The sequence below is a fragment of the Carlito syrichta genome, unplaced genomic scaffold, assembly GCF_000164805.1.
Source record: "Carlito syrichta isolate Samal-C Ts95f unplaced genomic scaffold, Tarsius_syrichta-2.0.1 Scaffold305660, whole genome shotgun sequence".
Classification (NCBI taxonomy): Eukaryota; Metazoa; Chordata; class Mammalia; order Primates; family Tarsiidae; genus Carlito; species Carlito syrichta.
The window spans coordinates 1,126,497-1,139,450 of NW_007249756.1; positions in this window are offsets into that span (position 1 = coordinate 1,126,497).

The window sequence follows — 12,954 nt, forward strand, 5'->3', positions numbered from 1 at the left end:
TTCCTCAGGTGAGTGAAAAATCCTGGTTATATAAGGACAGATTTTCTCCAGATAGCAAGACATCATACTAAATGCCAACTTCATCTCACTTAAAATGCTGAGCTGGAAGTTCTCCCAAGCTGTCAGTCCAATCAAGCCTGCAACTGCATTCTGTACTAGAACTGGTGGACCAGTTCTGAGTCTGCAGAAAGAAGAGGAAGGGAAGGAAGCCTATGGCTCAGATAAGCTGCATTTTAAAACAGACATAAAAGGAATATAGGCCAGCTTGTAGAGAAGCTCACATTAAAAAAAAAAAAAAGTTTTTGTTTGGGTTTAGGGAACTTTTAAACTGCAGTCATTAGGCTCAAAAGTTGGCACTCATGCTATTGTGATCTTAAAAGGAATTGACAACTGGGTGGAATGAAGGAACAGTGCCACTGAAATCTTTATGAGTACTCTGAAATGAAATACTTTAAACCAACTCTCTTCTCAAGCAGGACTCTGCAGATGCTACAAAGATGACATCTTTCTTATCATAAAAATGATAGAAAGTACACAATAGAGGTATTCAAAACCAATGATTACCAGAGATCACTTTCATTAGAAGTACAGGATCAGAACTTGGGCTCCATTCTGGGATATTATACTTCTTGCCTCCTCACAACCACTTGGACTAAAAAGTCATTTTAAATTTTGAAGGTTATGACTATTGAATCAGCAAACCAGGACTGCACATAGGTGCAGACCTTGTGCAAAAAGACCATTCAGGCTTCCCTGAGGTACAGAGCATGGACAATAGGAAGAGAAAAGAGATGGCTCTCGTGCTCTACATTCAAGAAAGAACACTGGTTTAGCACTTTGAAGTTTGGAAAGTCCATCATCATATGTGTTCTTCCAGAGCCTGTGCAGTGATGAAGTGGGTGTTTTCTACATTTCCCACCTTTTTTGTAATTACAGCTAAGGCACTGAGAAGGTAATGATTTGCCCAAGGTCACACAATAGACAGTGACAGTCAGGACTTGAACCCAGCTCTTTTTTCTTGAGGTTCCATTTGTTTCCAGTACAAGAAGTTGCCTCTGTAAACTACAACAGTAATATGAATATAGCACTTGCCTTTATCACTTTATAATTCACAGCCCCTTCACTTTGCACTATCTTACTTATCCTCTCAAAAAGCACATCCAGATGTCCTCCATCCTCTCGGTAGAATGACTAGGAAAGAGTGAAACTATTGTTCCAGTAGAGTGAATTAAAAATAGATGGGAACTGCTTCCTGAACTATTCCTGAATATTTGTATCTCTACCAAGTGCAGACCATAGGTTAGAATAGAAAGCATCATGAGAAATAGTAAAGCATGAAAATTTGCATTCTTTTTAAACCAAACCTTCCACAGATAGTGCTATACCACAACAGTAAACTTTAAGGTCTTCTCCTAAGCTAACTTGTTGATATAGTCCAAGTCATTATGAACTAGGAAGTAATAAGAGTACATTCCTTGGACAGACACAGTAATTTCTGACCAGGCTCTGGCCTGGTGAATATAAATAATGAGAGTAGGCTGGTATGCAAACATATCTTCCATCAGACAGTGCTGACAGTTTACAAAATGCTTTCACATAACAATATCATTTAATCCCCACAGCAATATTATTGTTGGATATTGTTAGTAGTATATGTTTATTTTGAAGTGATTGAAGTTTGAGGATTTTACATGATATGCCCATGTTTACACAACATGGAAATTTTGGAATGAGAAGCAGTTAACAGGCCCTGAGCCCAGGACTCCTCAAGCTTCCTCCTGAGCAGTAAGTACTGAAGTTGTCCATGGTTGAATATCCCTTGCTTTCAATCTGTCATTGACTAGATCTATCCTACCTCTCATGAACCACTCTTGTTTTGTTTCCTTTTTCTTTTGTGTACACAAACTGTTTTTCATTTTTTTCAATCCCATTAGTTTTCAGTCTAAGCTACTTGCACTTTGTTTGCCCTTCATACATTCTTCCTCACCCTCTTAAGAAAATTTTCCAAACTCTAACTCCTCTTCCTGGTTGGTCTCCCTGATTCAAAAGAAGCAAGATGTTTGCCTGACATCAGCACCTACAAGCATGGGAAACAAGTGAAAACAGAAATGGTGGGCAAAAGGGGCAAGCGTTATCAACATTTCCTAAACCCTCGATGTGTTTTAAGGGTTGCATATAAGGTATTGCCTGCAATGTCTTCACTGGAGTCACTTCTTCTAAGCTTATGATCATAATTTTCCTCCAGCGTGTTCTTCCTCATATATGCTTTCTTTTTCTTGTCCCTAAGGTTCAAGGACTCTCTGAGCAAGGTGAGCCAGCCTGTAGGAATGAGGGAGGAGCCCTCACTGCCGGGAGAGCACCTCTTGCTGCCAACAACTATCCGACATTTCCACAGGGCACACTGTGTCCTAAAAAATGAACCACCAAGGAAAAGAGAAAGTGTAGAGTTTGGAAGGCTGGGAAAATCTCTTGCAACTTGACCTGGTGTGCCCACACATGCCCTGGCAGCTTACTGAACACAACAACTTTCTCAGTTACCTTTTAGAAAATAGCATTTTTTTTTCAATGTGCATTTTTTTTTTCAATTCCACACCAACAGGAAACTTTGGTTGCATCTGACGCTGGGCATGGGAGATATTGTCAACTGCTAAGTTGTCTTTAAAAGTCTGAAGACAGTTGGCCACAGATATTTCCAATTTAGGAGTTTCTGAATGGCCTTTAACCAGGCCTTCTATTACTTCTAATAGTCATTTGATGGGAAGTAAAGTGACTATAAATTAGTGCCTACTAATTTTTCATAATAAAATACAGGTCAATTTATCTTTTGGAAAAAAAAAACACACACACAGGCTTAGAGAACATATGAATCTGTTCCCAGTGTACCTGCTGACTTTCTAAGCAATCTCAGATGAGCAAGACAACTGCTTTGAGTTTGGGTTTGAGATGGATGTCACCTCCCTCCTCACCTATGACCAAAAGAAAGTGAAGCCATGCAGGTAAACTCACCCAGTCACCAGGAATGGAGGCTGCTTAACCCAACCAAACAGATAGAAAATCATCAACACTCTGGATATTTCAAACAGAGATGGAAATTTGTCTTTGCCATTTGTTGTGGGCCTAGGAAACTTGAATGAATGATGACTATGTCTGGAGATCATGAAGAGGACACTGCATCCTCTGGCTTCTTTGAAGACTGCGGGAGACCAGATCCCAAACAATGTATCTTCCTTCAGCTTGTACTTTTTCTGCTCATAATCCCTCCAGAACAGTCTGTAAAGGCTTTTTAAAAAATACCTTGCAAAATCTTGGTTCTTGCCTCCAGTTACATAGCAGGCTAAGCAAGTAGCAGATCAGGTTCCACACAGCTACCGGCTGAGCCCTGCAACATGCCCACTGCCTTCCTTACTGCTTGTCATTCTAGGCTGAACACCTGAGTTAACATTATACCTCTGACTCCTAGCACTGGACTGAAGATAAATATGGCTGTGGTGCAGGAACGTAAGTCTAACCTACGCTGACTTCCACCATTCCCTCCCTTTCTAGCCTCATCTAGTCCATTTCCTTTCATATTCCCAAAAGTTCCTTCAAACTGAACTCATTGCTGGAGACTATAGAGGCCACCACGTTTTTCTGTTCTTGTGCCTTACTCATTTCACCTGAACAGCCTTCTCCTGCACATCAGCATGTTCTAAACCTACCTGTTCTTTACAATCCTCATCTTCTATAACTGGTTCTGTGAAACCTTCCCCAATTCACTCTCCTACTCCCTGCTCTGACTATGAACAGTAACACTGGAATTTTAAGAAGAATGTAGGAACAATATTCCCACCCTTAACAAATGTACAGTCTACTTGGGGAGACAATAAGCTAATAAAAAGGACAAGGTCATTTAAGATTTAATGCCAGGAATATCTATATTGGTAATAATCACTGTTTATAGAGCACCTCCATGTGCAAGTGCTATGAAGGAATTTTATTTGTATTTTTTTTAATTAAATCATCATCATAGTTCCAGGAAATGATAATCACACTTTGTAGATGAGGACGCTAAAATTCAGAGATGTTAATACATTATCTAGGATGCATAGCTAGTAGGACACAAAGCCTAAACTCTTAGAAACCACAGTACATTGCTACCTCATTTTCTCATTTTCATAGACTTCCCATTTAAAAATACACTGAGTTTTAATAACCAAATTGTAAAATGAACAAAGGGTCTGAATAAACATTTCTCTGAAGTAGATACATAAATGGTCAAGAAGCAGATGTAAAGATGTTCATTAGTCATAAGAGAAATGCAGATTAAAACCACAATGAGATACCACTTCATACTCACTAGGATGGCTATAGTCAAAAAAGACACCACAACAAGTGTCAAGGATGATGTAGAAAAGCTGCTGTGGAAAAGAACCTGCCAGTTCCTCAAAATCTTCAATGTAGGGTTTCCGTATGACCCAGCAATTCCACACCAACGTATGTATCCAAGAGAAATAAAAACATATACCCACGAAAAAGTTTACATGAGTGTTCACAGCAGTCTTATCCTTAATGACCAAAAGTGAAAACAATCTAAATATGCATCAACAAATAAGTGTATAAATAAAATGTGGAATATCCACACAAAGGAATTATATTAATCATTTCTCTTCATAAAGAGAAATGAAGTACTGATACATGCTATAACATAAATGATATTTGAAAATATTATACTAAGTGAAAGAATCCAGACCAAAACCCCACATATTATATAATTCCATTATATGAAACATCTGTAATAGATAAATCTACAAAGACAGAAAGTAGATTATGGTTTTCTTGGGCTAGGAGGGAGGTAGGGACAGGGGAATGGAGAGTGACAGCTAATGGTACAAAGTTTCTTCTTGGGGTGATAAAAATATTCTAAAATTAGATTGAGGAAATGGTTGCACAATTCTGTTAATATACTAACCATCACTGAATTTTCACACTTTAACTGGATGAATTGCATGGTCTATGAATTCTATCTCAATAAAGTTATTAACATATATTGAATTTTAGGAATAAATGTTTTACAACAAATCCTTTTTAAATTGCCTCTAGAATTGTCAATTCTCAATTTGAGATCTGTGGATAATATCATCAGAGGACTCAAGAGTTCTACAAGAATCTATTTTAAGTTGATGGCTTCATTTGATGAAATATTAAACACGATTTAAAGGCCACAGTAAAGCAGGCAGATGACCCTAAGTAAGTACTGCCCCATAATTTGAGAATCTGCCTCTGTGGAATAATGATGTCTCCTAGTGCTACAGAAACAGAGCTTTCACAGCATGGCAGCAGGATGAGGAAGGATTGTGGCATCCTTCACAAGGCACATGATAGTCCAGCATACGAAAACCCAAATGCCTACTCAGAGCTGAATGCTCTGTGTTCACGATGGCCAGGTGCAAACTCAGGTCCCCTCTTGGCAGTGCTTCAAGAGCTGCTTTATGGTTCATAGAGTACACCATAAAATGTAGGTGATAAAAATGTTTTGGCAAAAGATGTATTCTTATTAAATTTTATTTTGAGGTGCACTGTTAAATGGATTGGTCCATCAAACTCATGAATAAAATTTTAGTCACTCTTAAAAATAACCACGACAATGACTCAAATGATATACTCATAAGCAAAAAAAATAAGGTCAGTAAAGGGAATATAAACACATACAGTTATGCATCTCTTAACAACAGGGATACACTCTAAGAAATGCATCGTTAGGTGACGTCATTGTGCAAACATGATAGAATGTACTTACACAAACCTAAATGGCGTAACTGGCTACACACCTGGGCTATATGGAATAGTCTACTGCTCCTCATCTACAAACATGTACAGTGTGTTACCGCACTGAATACTGTAGGCAACTGTAACACTACAACTGTAGTATTTTGTATGTAAATGTATATAAACATAGAAAATGCACAGTAACAATGCAATATAAGAGACAAAAAATGTACAGGGCACTTACCATGAATGAAGCATGCATGACTTGAGTAGCTCAGTGAGTGAGTGGTAAATGAATGTGAAGGCCTAGGGCAATTACTACACTCTACCATAGACTTTTAAAGCACTGTACACTCAGGCTACACTAAATTTATTATTTAAATGTTTTAATTCTTCAGTAATAAATTAACCTTAACTAGCCGTAACTTTTTTACTCTACAAACTTTAAAATTTTCTTTTAACTTTTGATTCTTGTAATGACACAGTTTAAAACACAAAAACATTGTACAGCTGTACAAAAATATCTACTTTTATCTACTTTGTATCTTATTCTGTAAGCTTTTTATGTTTAACTTTTTTATTTTTATCTTTATTTTTTAATTTTTTTGTTAAAAATTAATACAGACACACACATTAGCCTAGGCCTACACAGGATCAGGATCATCAACATCACTGTCTTCCATCCCCACGTCTTGTCCTACTAGAAGGTCTTCAGGGGCAACAACATGCATGGAACTGTCCTCTACTAAGATTACAATGCCTTCTTCTCGAATACTTCCTGAAGGACCTGCCTGAGGTTGTTTTACAGTTCACCATCTTTTAAATAAGTAGAAGGAAGATGCTCTAAAATAATGATAAAGGCAACAGACTTAAACCAAGATAGAGTTTCCTCAGCAAACAGAGAGAAACAGATCCAGCAGCACACCCCGTGAGTCTCCAAAGGAATGATAATAACCACTTAGAGCAAAGAAGAAAAAAATCCACAGACCTGGGCTGGAACTAGCTGAACTCTTCCCTGCCATCACAGTCCACCACAGTCTCCAGACACAGTGGGGAAGGTGAGTGACAGGAATTTGGAAGTTCTGAGTTGCTGCTTAGAACTTGCAGGACTCCCTGAGCCTTGCGGGATCCCCATCCTTTACGAGAAACTGCCTGACCCACAGCCGTTCTCTGCCGTTGAGTGGTGCAGGAAAAAAACCTTGAGCAGCACCAGCTGCCATTTCCTAGAACTCAACCCTTACTGGGTGGAGTGGCTGTTCTCCAGCTGACTTGGGAGGGATCCGGCAAACCCCTCAGCTTCAGACAGTTCCTAACAACACCTGAGGTCCTGAGTCTGCTGCACCTTGAATAGATCACAAATTGCCTGAAGCCAAGGTGGGAGCAGGGTAGGATGTGTTGCCATAGCAACCGTTCACTCTTCTTGTGAACTCTTCTATGTCTGCTCTGCACAACAGCATAATGCCAGTGACCTGGGACTGTCTTCCAATTGCCACTGGGACAGCTAAGAGTGAAACTTGCAGGGTGCTTCAGCTCCTTTCCCCAACATTAACCCAGAAGGCTCAAAACAAACAGTAAACTTGGGAGATCCCCACCCTCAGCCTAGGTTAGCTAAGCACTTTCTTGAAGCAACATTCACCAAAAGAAACCTCACAGCCACCATCACAGCTGGCTTTCTCCCAAAAGCACCACCTCCTGGCCAGTACACAGGTCAACAGTACACAGCCAACCATATCAAATACAATCTCAGCTTTGCAGAAGTCCTGCCCCAAACACCAGCTAACAACACTTCCCAAGCTGCTCTGGCCACTCAGGATGCTGGCAATCAGTACAGGTATACAGCTTAGGGCTGCCACATCTGACAATTGAGAAACTCACCACACCAAGACTACATATAACCGAGGAAACCCTACAGTGCCTGTATCAGCTTCTTGCCAGCCTCAAATAAGATATCATCTACCCAAGTAGAAAGAATAGAAAAATAATTCTGACAATATGAAAATAAAGAATTCTTCAACAACCCCAAATGACCACACCAACTCTTCAGCAATGAGCCCTAACTAAAATGAATTTTTTAAAATTACATACATAGAAGTCAAAAGGTTGATGATAAGATTGGTCAATGAACTTCAGGAGAAAATTGAAAACAAACATAAAGAAATTTTTAAGAATGGGTAGACATAGATGAAAAATTCTCTAAAGACATAGACACCTTTAAAAAAGCTGAAATTTTGAAAATTCAAAAAACATTTAGGGAAGTTCAACATGCAGCGGAGCATTTTAACAGTAGACTAGAACAAGAAGAAGGGATTTCAGAACTTGAACTCAAGACTTTTGAATTAACCCAGTCAGACAACAATAAAGAAAAAAGAATTAAGAGAACAAAACAGAGTCTCCAAGAAATGTGGGATTATGTAAAATGTCCAAACCTAAGACTAGGTGTTCCTGAGGAAGAAGAGAAAACAACAGGTTTGGAAAACCTACTTAAGGCAATAATGGAGGAAAACTTCCCCAACATTGCTAGAGATCTTAACATTCAGATACAATGTAGAAGCCCAAAGAACTCCCAGAAGATTCATTGCAGAAAGGTCATCTCCAAAACATATAATCATTTGGCTATGAAAAGTTAATGTGAAGGAAAGAATTTTAAAAGAAGTGAGACAAAAGTATCAACTAACTCACAAAGGTAAACCTATTAGACCAACAGTAGACTTCTCAGAAGAAACCCTACAAGCCAGAAGGGATTGAGGCCCTATCTTCAATCTCCTCACAGAATAACTGTCAGCCACAAATTTAGCATCCTGCAAAACTAAGTTTCATAAAGGAAAGAGAAATGAAGTCCTTTGCAGACAAGCAAATGCTGAGGGAATTTGTCATCACTAGACTGGCTTTACAAGAAGTTTTCAAAGGAGTTCTAAATACTGACACAGAATGTCGAAATACACCAGTAGAAAAACACTGGAAATCATAAAGTTCACAGGTTTTATGGAACACCAGCATGTTAGAGAAAGTAAATAAACAGAACAACCAGATAACAACCCGTATGATGATTAGACGAGTACCTTATATATGATTATTACCTCTGAATGTGAATGGTCTTGATGCCCCATTAAAAAGAAATAGACCAGCAGATTGGATTTAAGAAACACAATCCAAATACTTGCTGCCTTCAAAAGAACAATGTAACTCACTATAAAACTCACGATGTAACTCAAGACTCCTATAGACTCAAGGTAAAGAGGTGGGGGAAAGTATTCCACACAAATGAAAACCAAAAGCAAGCAGGAGTAACCATCTTCAAATCAGGTAAAACAGACTTTTATATTAACAACAGTAAAAAAAGACAAAAATGACTATTATATAATATAAAGGGATCTGAAAAGAACACACAACAATGTGAAAAATATATGCACCTAACAGAGCCCCCAGCTTTATAAAACAAATTCTACAAGACATTAAAAAAGAGAGAGAGACAGCAATATAATCATAGTGGGAGACATCAACACTCTACTGACAGCAATAGACAGATCATCAAGATAAAAAATCAACAAAAAAACATCGGATTTCAACAGAACTCTAGAAGAAATGGAACTAACAGACATCTACAGAACATTCCATCCTTAAACGACAGGATGTTTATTTTTCTTATCTACACATAGGACATTCTCCAAGATAGACCATATGATAGCCCACAAATCAAATCTCAATAAACTCATAAAAATAAAAAATGAGTCAGGCACGATGACTCATGCCTGTAATCCCAGCACATTGGGAGGCAGAGACAAGAGTATTACCTGAACCCATGGGTTCAAGACCAGCCTGGGCAACTTGACGAGACCTTGTCTCTACAATAAATTTTTTAAAATTAACCAGGTATGGTGGCATGTACCTCTAGTTCCAGCTACTTGGAAGGCTGAGGAGGAAGAATCACCTGATCCCAGCAGGTTGAGGCATCTGTGGTAGTGAACATGCCACTGCACTCCAGCCCAGGTGACAGAGTGAGACTACAATTCAAAGGAAAAAAAAACAAAAACAAAATCATATCAAGCCCAATCTCAGACCACAGTGGAATAAAATTAGAAATTAACTACAAAAAGAACTCATGATACCAAAGAAATATATGAAAGTTAAACAATTTGCTCCAGAATGATACTTGGGTCAACAATAAAATCAAGTTAAAAAATTTTTAAATTTCTTGACATGAATGACGACAACAAAAAAAGTTATCAAAACCTCTGGGACACAGCCAAACCTGTGTTTAGAGAAAAATTTATAGCATTTAAGACCTATATTAATAAGACTGACAGCTCACATATCAACAACCTAGGATCACACTTCAAGGAACTAGAAAAACACAAACAAACCAAACCCAAAGCTAGCAGAATGAAAGAAATAATGAAGGTCAGAGTGGAACTAAATTAAACTGAAATTCTAAAAAATACAAAGGATCAATAAAACAAAAATTTGGTTATTTGAAAAGATAAACAAAACTGATAGCTAGATTAATTAAGAAATGAAGAGTCTCAAATTAACTCAATCAGAAATAAAAAGGAAGCATTACAACTAATATGATGTCAATTCAAAAGATCATCTGAGACTATTATGAACACCTCTATGAAGATAAACTAGACAATCTAGAGGAAATGAATAAACTTTGGGAAACAGGCCAGGCGTGGTGACTCAGCCTGTAATCCCAGCACTTTGGTAGGCTGAGGCAAGAGGATTGCCTGAGCCCGGGGATTTGAGACCAGTCTGGGCAACTTGGTGAGGCCTCGTCTCTACAGTAAATCACAAAAATTAGCTGGGCATGGTGATGTGTGTCTGTAGTTCCAGCTACGTGGAAGCCTGAGGAGGAAGGATTGCCTAAGCTCAACAAATTAAAGCTGCGGTGGCTGTGAGCATGCTGCTGCACTCCAACTTGGGTGACAGAGTGAGACTCGAACTAAAAAAAAAAAAAAAATTGGAAACATACAACACCCCCAACATTGAATCAGGAAGAGATCAAAACCCTGAACAGACCAATGACAAGCAGCAAGACTGAAACAGTAATTAGAAGTCTCTCAACAAAAAAGTAGTCCAGGACCTGAGGGGCTCACAGCTGAATTCTACCAGATCTTCAGAGAGGAACTGGTATGAGTTTTACTGAAGTGATTTCACAAGATTGAAGAGGAGGAAATCCTCTCTAACTTATTCTATGAGGCCAGTATCACTCTGATACCAAAGGCAGAAAAAGGCACAACAACAACAAAAAAAGAAAACCACAGACCAATATCCCCTATGAACATAGACATAAAAATTCTCAAAAAAAATTAGCAAACAGAATTCAACAGCATATAATGATAGTAATAATATAATAATAATAATGATAATAATAATACACCATGACCAAGTGAATTCTATCCCAGGGATGCAAGGATGTTCAACATATGCAAGTTAATAAATGATTTGCTATATAAACAGAATTAAAAACAAAAACCATATGATCATTTCAATAGACACAGAAAAAGCATTTGATAGAGTCCAGCATCCCTTCATGATAAAAACCCTCAGCAAGGCAACGGGGCAGACTGGTCTATGAGACCCTCTGCAAAGGAGAATGCAGAGAGTCTCTGGCTCTCTCCCCAGGGGCTGCAGATCTCAGCGGCAGCAGCCTGTTCTTCACACGGAGCTCAGCCATCACCACCGCTGGGGCATCGCAGCGGTCTGGACTGCCACTGCTGCCACAGACACAGCAGCTGCCAGTGCCACCGCGGCCTCCATGGCAGCCATAGCGCATCACGCCACCCGTGCCTGAGGCGATCTACGACTTCAGTCCTTGAAGCCCCTGCAAGCAAGATCTGCTGGGATCGCTGCCACCTCTGCTGCCACCTTGACGTCATGCCAGCAGTGGGTCTCCTCCCGTGTGCCCTAGAGGCAAGCTTTCATCTCTGGCCTCTGCCTGGCTCCTGTCTGGCTCCACCCCCTCTGGAGCAAGCAGCTGAGATAGCACCACCTGCTGGCGATTCAAGGTAACAACACCGAAACGGGAAAAACAAGCTTGGAAAACAGACACAGGCCAAATTTGAGTGGTGAACTGAGAGTGATCTGAAGTGTCCTTCACAGCAGGCCAGGGGCAACTGACCCCAACTGTGAACTAATTTATCAACTTGAGAAGACAGCTAGAAATCAGAGCTGAAAGGACATTAGACTTAAACGAAAAGTCTCAGAGTGTGCTCGATTGGTTCTGTTAGTTTAATAACTTGATTCTATTCCTATTGTTTGTTCCTTTTTTTCTCTTCCTTTTCTTCTCTTTTCTCCTCTCTGTAAACCATATCTTTGTATAGAGGAACAGCACACCAATAAGGTGGTTGGTTAGCTTGTATGTTAGCATCATTGTATGTTTTAATTTTTTTTGTACGGGAGCTGGTTAGTCTGTAGCTGTAGTCTATTGTTTTTATCTGTTTCAGTTTTGGTCTCTCTCCATTTGTTGATACACTCGTCTGTTTCACCCTTTACTCCTCTCTCTCTCCACCACCATCTTCCCCCCCGTCTGCTCCATTCTCTACCCTCTGCTAACCTCGTTTTATTTCAGGAAGCAAACCTACAGCCCCACTGCATGGACAGATTCCAAGGCAGTGGGAAGTGGGTCTCAGATTATCCATACACCTGTCAGCAGATACCATGATCTACAGATAGATTTTGAATCACAACTCCCCCCTTAAGTAAATCTCAAAACTGCAAAAGGACCACCCCCAACCTACAGTGCAGTTCCAGAATTGAACAAAGTAAGAGGGCATACATAAGAAGAACAGGAGATTGAACAAACAGAAGTAAAAGCAATCCCTCTACCCCTGAATAACAGAATTAAAGAACACGGTGACATGGAGGGAAGGAAAAAGGAGGGAGGGAAAAAACTGCACAAATGAAGAAAAACCAAAAGAACAATATAGATCTCACACAGACCCCTGGGAGATCAGACACTGGGAAAACAGATTCCAGAACACAAACAATGAAGAGCCCCCAGAATAACTGGTCACATGCAACAAAGCCAGACATCAAGACATTAAAAAAATTTTTAAAAATTGAGGAGAGACAACAGGCAAATAGAAAGGACCTGATGTCAGAATTAACAGCAGTAAAGAATATTGTGATGGAAATAAATAACAAACTAATAAGCATGGAAAGCAGAATTAGCCAAGCAGAAGAAAGAATCTCAGAGCTCGAAGACCAAGA